This window comes from Vigna unguiculata, chromosome 10 (assembly GCF_004118075.2).
Source record: "Vigna unguiculata cultivar IT97K-499-35 chromosome 10, ASM411807v1, whole genome shotgun sequence".
In the NCBI taxonomy this organism is placed as follows: Eukaryota; Viridiplantae; Streptophyta; class Magnoliopsida; order Fabales; family Fabaceae; genus Vigna; species Vigna unguiculata.
In genome coordinates, this window is record NC_040288.1 from 26905640 (window position 1) to 26914897 (window position 9258).

The following is a 9258-nucleotide window of genomic DNA, read 5'->3' on the forward strand; positions in this document are numbered from 1 at the left end:
GAAGTGGGTTGTTTGTGGTCATTTAGGTGGTACTATTGGATTTAATTGCAAAAAACGGTGATGAAAATGGCGTAAAAGAAAGAAAAAAACGTAAAAAAGAGGTGCAACACGAGGACTTCCCAGGAGGTCACCCATCCTAGTACTACTCTCGCCCAAGCACGCTTAACTGCGGAGTTCTGATGGGATCCGGTGCATTAGTGCTGGTATGATCGCACCTGTCAAGTATTGCACGATCAATGTATATATGGGTTTCGCATTGGGCCTAAGTTTGAAAACTTGGTGAGGCGCGGGGCCCGGGGACGTGAAGTGGGTTGTTTGTGTCCGAATAATTTGGTAACAGTAGTTTGAGTCATTTAGGTGGTACTATTGGATTTAATTGCAAAAAACGGTGATGAAAATGGCGTAAAAGAAAGAAAAAAACGTAAAAAAGAGGTGCAACACGAGGACTTCCCAGGAGGTCACCCATCCTAGTACTACTCTCGCCCAAGCACGCTTAACTGCGGAGTTCTGATGGGATCCGGTGCATTAGTGCTGGTATGATCGCACCTGTCAAGTATTGCACGATCAATGTATATATGGGTTTCGCATTGGGCCTAAGTTTGAAAACTTGGTGAGGCGCGGGGCCCGGGGACGTGAAGTGGGTTGTTTGTGTGTCATTTAGGTGGTACTATTGGATTTAATTGCAAAAAACGGTGATGAAAATGGCGTAAAAGAAAGAAAAAAACGTAAAAAAGAGGTGCAACACGAGGACTTCCCAGGAGGTCACCCATCCTAGTACTACTCTCGCCCAAGCACGCTTAACTGCGGAGTTCTGATGGGATCCGGTGCATTAGTGCTGGTATGATCGCACCTGTCAAGTATTGCACGATCAATGTATATATGGGTTTCGCATTGGGCCTAAGTTTGAAAACTTGGTGAGGCGCGGGGCCCGGGGACGTGAAGTGGGTTGTTTGTGTCATTTAGGTGGTACTATTGGATTTAATTGCAAAAAACGGTGATGAAAATGGCGTAAAAGAAAGAAAAAAACGTAAAAAAGAGGTGCAACACGAGGACTTCCCAGGAGGTCACCCATCCTAGTACTACTCTCGCCCAAGCACGCTTAACTGCGGAGTTCTGATGGGATCCGGTGCATTAGTGCTGGTATGATCGCACCTGTCAAGTATTGCACGATCAATGTATATATGGGTTTCGCATTGGGCCTAAGTTTGAAAACTTGGTGAGGCGCGGGGCCCGGGACGTGAAGTGGGTTGTTTGTGTCCGAATAATTTTGGTAACAGTAGTTTGAGTCATTTAGGTGGTACTATTGGATTTAATTGCAAAAAACGGTGATGAAAATGGCGTAAAAGAAAGAAAAAAACGTAAAAAAGAGGTGCAACACGAGGACTTCCCAGGAGGTCACCCATCCTAGTACTACTCTCGCCCAAGCACGCTTAACTGCGGAGTTCTGATGGGATCCGGTGCATTAGTGCTGGTATGATCGCACCTGTCAAGTATTGCACGATCAATGTATATATGGGTTTCGCATTGGGCCTAAGTTTGAAAACTTGGTGAGGCGCGGGGCCCGGGGACGTGAAGTGGGTTGTTTGTGTCGAATAAATTTTGGTAACAGTAGTTTGAGTCATTTAGGTGGTACTATTGGATTTAATTGCAAAAAACGGTGATGAAAATGGCGTAAAAGAAAGAAAAAAACGTAAAAAAGAGGTGCAACACGAGGACTTCCCAGGAGGTCACCCATCCTAGTACTACTCTCGCCCAAGCACGCTTAACTGCGGAGTTCTGATGGGATCCGGTGCATTAGTGCTGGTATGATCGCACCTGTCAAGTATTGCACGATCAATGTATATATGGGTTTCGCATTGGGCCTAAGTTTGAAAACTTGGTGAGGCGCGGGGCCCGGGGACGTGAAGTGGGTTGTTGTGTCGATAATTTGGTAACATAGTTGAGTCATTTAGGTGGTACTATTGGATTTAATTGCAAAAAACGGTGATGAAAATGGCGTAAAAGAAAGAAAAAAACGTAAAAAAGAGGTGCAACACGAGGACTTCCCAGGAGGTCACCCATCCTAGTACTACTCTCGCCCAAGCACGCTTAACTGCGGAGTTCTGATGGGATCCGGTGCATTAGTGCTGGTATGATCGCACCTGTCAAGTATTGCACGATCAATGTATATATGGGTTTCGCATTGGGCCTAAGTTTGAAACTTGGTGAGGCGCGGGGCCCGGGGACGTGAAGTGGGTTGTTTGTGTCCGAATAAATTTGGTAACAGTAGTTGAGTCATTTAGGTGGTACTATTGGATTTAATTGCAAAAAACGGTGATGAAAATGGCGTAAAAGAAAGAAAAAAACGTAAAAAAGAGGTGCAACACGAGGACTTCCCAGGAGGTCACCCATCCTAGTACTACTCTCGCCCAAGCACCTTAACTGCGGAGTTCTGATGGGATCCGGTGCATTAGTGCTGGTATGATCGCACCTGTCAAGTATTGCACGATCAATGTATATATGGGTTTCGCATTGGGCCTAAGTTTGAAAACTTGGTGAGGCGCGGGGCCCGGGGACGTGAAGTGGGTTGTTTGTGTCATTTAGGTGGTACTATTGGATTTAATTGCAAAAAACGGTGATGAAAATGGCGTAAAAGAAAGAAAAAACGTAAAAAAGAGGTGCAACACGAGGACTTCCCAGGAGGTCACCCATCCTAGTACTACTCTCGCCCAAGCACGCTTAACTGCGGAGTTCTGATGGGATCCGGTGCATTAGTGCTGGTATGATCGCACCTGTCAAGTATTGCACGATCAATGTATATATGGGTTTCGCATTGGGCCTAAGTTTGAAAACTTGGTGAGGCGCGGGGCCCGGGGACGTGAAGTGGGTTGTTTGGTGTCATTTAGGTGGTACTATTGGATTTAATTGCAAAAAACGGTGATGAAAATGGCGTAAAAGAAAGAAAAAAACGTAAAAAGAGGTGCAACACGAGGACTTCCCAGGAGGTCACCCATCCTAGTACTACTCTCGCCCAAGCACGCTTAACTGCGGAGTTCTGATGGGATCCGGTGCATTAGTGCTGGTATGATCGCACCTGTCAAGTATTGCACGATCAATGTATATATGGGTTTCGCATTGGGCCTAAGTTTGAAAACTTGGTGAGGCGCGGGGCCCGGGGACGTGAAGTGGGTTGTTTGTGTCCGAATAATTTTGTCAGTAGTTTGAGTCATTTAGGTGGTACTATTGGATTTAATTGCAAAAAACGGTGATGAAAATGGCGTAAAAGAAAGAAAAAAACGTAAAAAAGAGGTGCAACACGAGGACTTCCCAGGAGGTCACCCATCCTAGTACTACTCTCGCCCAAGCACGCTTAACTGCGGAGTTCTGATGGGATCCGGTGCATTAGTGCTGGTATGATCGCACCTGTCAAGTATTGCACGATCAATGTATATATGGGTTTCGCATTGGGCCTAAGTTTGAAAACTTGGTGAGGCGCGGGGCCCGGGGACGTGAAGTGGGTTGTTTGTGTCCGAATAATTGTCAGTAGTTGATCATTTAGGTGGTACTATTGGATTTAATTGCAAAAACGGTGATGAAAATGGCGTAAAAGAAAGAAAAAAACGTAAAAAAGAGGTGCAACACGAGGACTTCCCAGGAGGTCACCCATCCTAGTACTACTCTCGCCCAAGCACGCTTAACTGCGGAGTTCTGATGGGATCCGGTGCATTAGTGCTGGTATGATCGCACCTGTCAAGTATTGCACGATCAATGTATATATGGGTTTCGCATTGGGCCTAAGTTTGAAAACTTGGTGAGGCGCGGGGCCCGGGGACGTGAAGTGGGTTGTTGTGTCCGAATAAATTTGGTACAGTAGTTTGATCATTTAGGTGGTACTATTGGATTTAATTGCAAAAAACGGTGATGAAAATGGCGTAAAAGAAAGAAAAAAACGTAAAAAAGAGGTGCAACACGAGGACTTCCCAGGAGGTCACCCATCCTAGTACTACTCTCGCCCAAGCACGCTTAACTGCGGAGTTCTGATGGGATCCGGTGCATTAGTGCTGGTATGATCGCACCTGTCAAGTATTGCACGATCAATGTATATATGGGTTTCGCATTGGGCCTAAGTTTGAAAACTTGGTGAGGCGCGGGGCCCGGGGACGTGAAGTGGGTTGTTTGTGTCCGAATAAATTTTGGTAACAGTAGTTTGAGTCATTTAGGTGGTACTATTGGATTTAATTGCAAAAAACGGTGATGAAAATGGCGTAAAAGAAAGAAAAAAACGTAAAAAAGAGGTGCAACACGAGGACTTCCCAGGAGGTCACCCATCCTAGTACTACTCTCGCCCAAGCACGCTTAACTGCGGAGTTCTGATGGGATCCGGTGCATTAGTGCTGGTATGATCGCACCTGTCAAGTATTGCACGATCAATGTATATATGGGTTTCGCATTGGGCCTAAGTTTGAAAACTTGGTGAGGCGCGGGGCCCGGGGACGTGAAGTGGGTTGTTTGTGTCCGAATAATTTGGTAACAGTAGTTTGAGTCATTTAGGTGGTACTATTGGATTTAATTGCAAAAAACGGTGATGAAAATGGCGTAAAAGAAAGAAAAAACGTAAAAAAGAGGTGCAACACGAGGACTTCCCAGGAGGTCACCCATCCTAGTACTACTCTCGCCCAAGCACGCTTAACTGCGGAGTTCTGATGGGATCCGGTGCATTAGTGCTGGTATGATCGCACCTGTCAAGTATTGCACGATCAATGTATATATGGGTTTCGCATTGGGCCTAAGTTTGAAAACTTGGTGAGGCGCGGGGCCGGGGACGTGAAGTGGGTTGTTTGTGTCAATAATTTTGGTACAGTAGTTTGGTCATTTAGGTGGTACTATTGGATTTAATTGCAAAAAACGGTGATGAAAATGGCGTAAAAGAAAGAAAAAAACGTAAAAAAGAGGTGCAACACGAGGACTTCCCAGGAGGTCACCCATCCTAGTACTACTCTCGCCCAAGCACGCTTAACTGCGGAGTTCTGATGGGATCCGGTGCATTAGTGCTGGTATGATCGCACCTGTCAAGTATTGCACGATCAATGTATATATGGGTTTCGCATTGGGCCTAAGTTTGAAAACTTGGTGAGGCGCGGGGCCCGGGGACGTGAAGTGGGTTGTTTGTGTAACAGTAGTTTGAGTCATTTAGGTGGTACTATTGGATTTAATTGCAAAAAACGGTGATGAAAATGGCGTAAAAGAAAGAAAAAAACGTAAAAAAGAGGTGCAACACGAGGACTTCCCAGGAGGTCACCCATCCTAGTACTACTCTCGCCCAAGCACGCTTAACTGCGGAGTTCTGATGGGATCCGGTGCATTAGTGCTGGTATGATCGCACCTGTCAAGTATTGCACGATCAATGTATATATGGGTTTCGCATTGGGCCTAAGTTTGAAAACTTGGTGAGGCGCGGGGCCCGGGACGTGAAGTGGGTTGTTTGTGTCCGAATAATTTTGGTAACAGTAGTTTGAGTCATTTAGGTGGTACTATTGGATTTAATTGCAAAAAACGGTGATGAAAATGGCGTAAAAGAAAGAAAAAAACGTAAAAAAGAGGTGCAACACGAGGACTTCCCAGGAGGTCACCCATCCTAGTACTACTCTCGCCCAAGCACGCTTAACTGCGGAGTTCTGATGGGATCCGGTGCATTAGTGCTGGTATGATCGCACCTGTCAAGTATTGCACGATCAATGTATATATGGGTTTCGCATTGGGCCTAAGTTTGAAAACTTGGTGAGGCGCGGGGCCCGGGGACGTGAAGTGGGTTGTTTGTGTCCGAATAAATTTTGGTAACAGTAGTTTGAGTCATTTAGGTGGTACTATTGGATTTAATTGCAAAAAACGGTGATGAAAATGGCGTAAAAGAAAGAAAAAAACGTAAAAAAGAGGTGCAACACGAGGACTTCCCAGGAGGTCACCCATCCTAGTACTACTCTCGCCCAAGCACGCTTAACTGCGGAGTTCTGATGGGATCCGGTGCATTAGTGCTGGTATGATCGCACCTGTCAAGTATTGCACGATCAATGTATATATGGGTTTCGCATTGGGCCTAAGTTTGAAAACTTGGTGAGGCGCGGGGCCCGGGGACGTGAAGTGGGTTGTTTGTGTCATTTAGGTGGTACTATTGGATTTAATTGCAAAAACGGTGATGAAAATGGCGTAAAAGAAAGAAAAAAACGTAAAAAAGAGGTGCAACACGAGGACTTCCCAGGAGGTCACCCATCCTAGTACTACTCTCGCCCAAGCACGCTTAACTGCGGAGTTCTGATGGGATCCGGTGCATTAGTGCTGGTATGATCGCACCTGTCAAGTATTGCACGATCAATGTATATATGGGTTTCGCATTGGGCCTAAGTTTGAAAACTTGGTGAGGCGCGGGGCCCGGGGACGTGAAGTGGGTTGTTTGTGTCGAATAAATTTGGTACAGTAGTTTGAGTCATTTAGGTGGTACTATTGGATTTAATTGCAAAAAACGGTGATGAAAATGGCGTAAAAGAAAGAAAAAAACGTAAAAAAGAGGTGCAACACGAGGACTTCCCAGGAGGTCACCCATCCTAGTACTACTCTCGCCCAAGCACGCTTAACTGCGGAGTTCTGATGGGATCCGGTGCATTAGTGCTGGTATGATCGCACCTGTCAAGTATTGCACGATCAATGTATATATGGGTTTCGCATTGGGCCTAAGTTTGAAAACTTGGTGAGGCGCGGGGCCCGGGGACGTGAAGTGGGTTGTTTGTGTCCGAATAATTTTGGTACAGTAGTTTGATCATTTAGGTGGTACTATTGGATTTAATTGCAAAAAACGGTGATGAAAATGGCGTAAAAGAAAGAAAAAAACGTAAAAAAGAGGTGCAACACGAGGACTTCCCAGGAGGTCACCCATCCTAGTACTACTCTCGCCCAAGCACGCTTAACTGCGGAGTTCTGATGGGATCCGGTGCATTAGTGCTGGTATGATCGCACCTGTCAAGTATTGCACGATCAATGTATATATGGGTTTCGCATTGGGCCTAAGTTTGAAAACTTGGTGAGGCGCGGGGCCCGGGGACGTGAAGTGGGTTGTTTGTGTCCGAATAATTTTGGTAACAGTAGTTTGAGTCATTTAGGTGGTACTATTGGATTTAATTGCAAAAAACGGTGATGAAAATGGCGTAAAAGAAAGAAAAAAACGTAAAAAGAGGTGCAACACGAGGACTTCCCAGGAGGTCACCCATCCTAGTACTACTCTCGCCCAAGCACCTTAACTGCGGAGTTCTGATGGGATCCGGTGCATTAGTGCTGGTATGATCGCACCTGTCAAGTATTGCACGATCAATGTATATATGGGTTTCGCATTGGGCCTAAGTTTGAAAACTTGGTGAGGCGCGGGGCCCGGGGACGTGAAGTGGGTTGTTTGTGTCATTTAGGTGGTACTATTGGATTTAATTGCAAAAAACGGTGATGAAAATGGCGTAAAAGAAAGAAAAAAACGTAAAAAAGAGGTGCAACACGAGGACTTCCCAGGAGGTCACCCATCCTAGTACTACTCTCGCCCAAGCACGCTTAACTGCGGAGTTCTGATGGGATCCGGTGCATTAGTGCTGGTATGATCGCACCTGTCAAGTATTGCACGATCAATGTATATATGGGTTTCGCATTGGGCCTAAGTTTGAAAACTTGGTGAGGCGCGGGGCCCGGGGACGTGAAGTGGGTTGTTTGTGTCGAATATTGGTAAGTTTTGAGTCATTTAGGTGGTACTATTGGATTTAATTGCAAAAAACGGTGATGAAAATGGCGTAAAAGAAAGAAAAAAACGTAAAAAAGAGGTGCAACACGAGGACTTCCCAGGAGGTCACCCATCCTAGTACTACTCTCGCCCAAGCACGCTTAACTGCGGAGTTCTGATGGGATCCGGTGCATTAGTGCTGGTATGATCGCACCTGTCAAGTATTGCACGATCAATGTATATATGGGTTTCGCATTGGGCCTAAGTTTGAAAACTTGGTGAGGCGCGGGGCCCGGGGACGTGAAGTGGGTTGTTTGTGTCCGAATAAATTTGGTAACAGTAGTTTGAGTCATTTAGGTGGTACTATTGGATTTAATTGCAAAAAACGGTGATGAAAATGGCGTAAAAGAAAGAAAAAAACGTAAAAAAGAGGTGCAACACGAGGACTTCCCAGGAGGTCACCCATCCTAGTACTACTCTCGCCCAAGCACGCTTAACTGCGGAGTTCTGATGGGATCCGGTGCATTAGTGCTGGTATGATCGCACCTGTCAAGTATTGCACGATCAATGTATATATGGGTTTCGCATTGGGCCTAAGTTTGAAAACTTGGTGAGGCGCGGGGCCCGGGGACGTGAAGTGGGTTGTTTGTGTCCGAATAAATTTTGGTAACAGTAGTTTGAGTCATTTAGGTGGTACTATTGGATTTAATTGCAAAAACGGTGATGAAAATGGCGTAAAAGAAAGAAAAAAACGTAAAAAAGAGGTGCAACACGAGGACTTCCCAGGAGGTCACCCATCCTAGTACTACTCTCGCCCAAGCACGCTTAACTGCGGAGTTCTGATGGGATCCGGTGCATTAGTGCTGGTATGATCGCACCTGTCAAGTATTGCACGATCAATGTATATATGGGTTTCGCATTGGGCCTAAGTTTGAAAACTTGGTGAGGCGCGGGGCCGGGGACGTGAAGTGGGTTGTTTGTGTCCGAATAAATTTTGGTAACAGTAGTTTGAGTCATTTAGGTGGTACTATTGGATTTAATTGCAAAAACGGTGATGAAAATGGCGTAAAAGAAAGAAAAAAAACGTAAAAAAGAGGTGCAACACGAGGACTTCCCAGGAGGTCACCCATCCTAGTACTACTCTCGCCCAAGCACGCTTAACTGCGGAGTTCTGATGGGATCCGGTGCATTAGTGCTGGTATGATCGCACCTGTCAAGTATTGCACGATCAATGTATATATGGGTTTCGCATTGGGCCTAAGTTTGAAAACTTGGTGAGGCGCGGGGCCCGGGGACGTGAAGTGGGTTGTTTGTGTCAAATTTAGGTGGTACTATTGGATTTAATTGCAAAAAACGGTGATGAAAATGGCGTAAAAGAAAGAAAAAAACGTAAAAAAGAGGTGCAACACGAGGACTTCCCAGGAGGTCACCCATCCTAGTACTACTCTCGCCCAAGCACGCTTAACTGCGGAGTTCTGATGGGATCCGGTGCATTAGTGCTGGTATGATCGCACCTGTCAAGTATTGCA

The 9258-nt window shown here is 45.8% G+C and overlaps 29 non-coding genes across 29 annotated transcripts; all 29 read right to left on the reverse strand.

Moving 5' to 3' along the window:
* Positions 1 to 98: 98 nt before the first annotated feature.
* LOC114167762 lies at positions 99 to 217 on the reverse strand. The gene has a single exon (XR_003600376.1). It is a non-coding gene; the product is annotated as a 5S ribosomal RNA (ribosomal RNA).
* A 212-nt stretch (positions 218 to 429) lies between these two features.
* Positions 430 to 548, reverse strand: LOC114167763. Its single transcript, XR_003600377.1, has one exon. It is a non-coding gene; the product is annotated as a 5S ribosomal RNA (ribosomal RNA).
* A 185-nt stretch (positions 549 to 733) lies between these two features.
* Positions 734 to 852, reverse strand: LOC114167764. Its single transcript, XR_003600378.1, has one exon. It is a non-coding gene; the product is annotated as a 5S ribosomal RNA (ribosomal RNA).
* A 183-nt stretch (positions 853 to 1035) lies between these two features.
* LOC114167765 lies at positions 1036 to 1154 on the reverse strand. Its single transcript, XR_003600379.1, has one exon. It is a non-coding gene; the product is annotated as a 5S ribosomal RNA (ribosomal RNA).
* Positions 1155 to 1366: 212 nt separating this feature from the next.
* Positions 1367 to 1485, reverse strand: LOC114167766. The gene has a single exon (XR_003600380.1). It is a non-coding gene; the product is annotated as a 5S ribosomal RNA (ribosomal RNA).
* A 213-nt stretch (positions 1486 to 1698) lies between these two features.
* Positions 1699 to 1817, reverse strand: LOC114167768. Its single transcript, XR_003600381.1, has one exon. It is a non-coding gene; the product is annotated as a 5S ribosomal RNA (ribosomal RNA).
* A 207-nt stretch (positions 1818 to 2024) lies between these two features.
* On the reverse strand, positions 2025 to 2143 carry LOC114167769. The gene has a single exon (XR_003600382.1). It is a non-coding gene; the product is annotated as a 5S ribosomal RNA (ribosomal RNA).
* Positions 2144 to 2354: 211 nt separating this feature from the next.
* Positions 2355 to 2472, reverse strand: LOC114167842. Its single transcript, XR_003600452.1, has one exon. It is a non-coding gene; the product is annotated as a 5S ribosomal RNA (ribosomal RNA).
* A 182-nt stretch (positions 2473 to 2654) lies between these two features.
* LOC114167770 lies at positions 2655 to 2773 on the reverse strand. The gene has a single exon (XR_003600383.1). It is a non-coding gene; the product is annotated as a 5S ribosomal RNA (ribosomal RNA).
* Positions 2774 to 2956: 183 nt separating this feature from the next.
* Positions 2957 to 3075, reverse strand: LOC114167772. The gene has a single exon (XR_003600385.1). It is a non-coding gene; the product is annotated as a 5S ribosomal RNA (ribosomal RNA).
* A 210-nt stretch (positions 3076 to 3285) lies between these two features.
* On the reverse strand, positions 3286 to 3404 carry LOC114167773. The gene has a single exon (XR_003600386.1). It is a non-coding gene; the product is annotated as a 5S ribosomal RNA (ribosomal RNA).
* A 205-nt stretch (positions 3405 to 3609) lies between these two features.
* Positions 3610 to 3728, reverse strand: LOC114167774. Its single transcript, XR_003600387.1, has one exon. It is a non-coding gene; the product is annotated as a 5S ribosomal RNA (ribosomal RNA).
* Positions 3729 to 3938: 210 nt separating this feature from the next.
* On the reverse strand, positions 3939 to 4057 carry LOC114167775. Its single transcript, XR_003600388.1, has one exon. It is a non-coding gene; the product is annotated as a 5S ribosomal RNA (ribosomal RNA).
* Positions 4058 to 4271: 214 nt separating this feature from the next.
* On the reverse strand, positions 4272 to 4390 carry LOC114167776. Its single transcript, XR_003600389.1, has one exon. It is a non-coding gene; the product is annotated as a 5S ribosomal RNA (ribosomal RNA).
* Positions 4391 to 4601: 211 nt separating this feature from the next.
* On the reverse strand, positions 4602 to 4720 carry LOC114167777. Its single transcript, XR_003600390.1, has one exon. It is a non-coding gene; the product is annotated as a 5S ribosomal RNA (ribosomal RNA).
* Positions 4721 to 4928: 208 nt separating this feature from the next.
* LOC114167778 lies at positions 4929 to 5047 on the reverse strand. Its single transcript, XR_003600391.1, has one exon. It is a non-coding gene; the product is annotated as a 5S ribosomal RNA (ribosomal RNA).
* A 198-nt stretch (positions 5048 to 5245) lies between these two features.
* Positions 5246 to 5364, reverse strand: LOC114167779. The gene has a single exon (XR_003600392.1). It is a non-coding gene; the product is annotated as a 5S ribosomal RNA (ribosomal RNA).
* A 212-nt stretch (positions 5365 to 5576) lies between these two features.
* LOC114167780 lies at positions 5577 to 5695 on the reverse strand. The gene has a single exon (XR_003600393.1). It is a non-coding gene; the product is annotated as a 5S ribosomal RNA (ribosomal RNA).
* A 214-nt stretch (positions 5696 to 5909) lies between these two features.
* Positions 5910 to 6028, reverse strand: LOC114167781. The gene has a single exon (XR_003600394.1). It is a non-coding gene; the product is annotated as a 5S ribosomal RNA (ribosomal RNA).
* Positions 6029 to 6210: 182 nt separating this feature from the next.
* Positions 6211 to 6329, reverse strand: LOC114167783. Its single transcript, XR_003600396.1, has one exon. It is a non-coding gene; the product is annotated as a 5S ribosomal RNA (ribosomal RNA).
* Positions 6330 to 6540: 211 nt separating this feature from the next.
* LOC114167784 lies at positions 6541 to 6659 on the reverse strand. Its single transcript, XR_003600397.1, has one exon. It is a non-coding gene; the product is annotated as a 5S ribosomal RNA (ribosomal RNA).
* A 211-nt stretch (positions 6660 to 6870) lies between these two features.
* On the reverse strand, positions 6871 to 6989 carry LOC114167785. Its single transcript, XR_003600398.1, has one exon. It is a non-coding gene; the product is annotated as a 5S ribosomal RNA (ribosomal RNA).
* Positions 6990 to 7201: 212 nt separating this feature from the next.
* LOC114167843 lies at positions 7202 to 7319 on the reverse strand. Its single transcript, XR_003600453.1, has one exon. It is a non-coding gene; the product is annotated as a 5S ribosomal RNA (ribosomal RNA).
* A 183-nt stretch (positions 7320 to 7502) lies between these two features.
* LOC114167786 lies at positions 7503 to 7621 on the reverse strand. Its single transcript, XR_003600399.1, has one exon. It is a non-coding gene; the product is annotated as a 5S ribosomal RNA (ribosomal RNA).
* Positions 7622 to 7826: 205 nt separating this feature from the next.
* On the reverse strand, positions 7827 to 7945 carry LOC114167787. The gene has a single exon (XR_003600400.1). It is a non-coding gene; the product is annotated as a 5S ribosomal RNA (ribosomal RNA).
* A 213-nt stretch (positions 7946 to 8158) lies between these two features.
* LOC114167788 lies at positions 8159 to 8277 on the reverse strand. The gene has a single exon (XR_003600401.1). It is a non-coding gene; the product is annotated as a 5S ribosomal RNA (ribosomal RNA).
* A 213-nt stretch (positions 8278 to 8490) lies between these two features.
* LOC114167789 lies at positions 8491 to 8609 on the reverse strand. Its single transcript, XR_003600402.1, has one exon. It is a non-coding gene; the product is annotated as a 5S ribosomal RNA (ribosomal RNA).
* A 213-nt stretch (positions 8610 to 8822) lies between these two features.
* LOC114167790 lies at positions 8823 to 8941 on the reverse strand. Its single transcript, XR_003600403.1, has one exon. It is a non-coding gene; the product is annotated as a 5S ribosomal RNA (ribosomal RNA).
* A 185-nt stretch (positions 8942 to 9126) lies between these two features.
* LOC114167791 lies at positions 9127 to 9245 on the reverse strand. Its single transcript, XR_003600404.1, has one exon. It is a non-coding gene; the product is annotated as a 5S ribosomal RNA (ribosomal RNA).
* Positions 9246 to 9258: the final 13 nt, after the last annotated feature.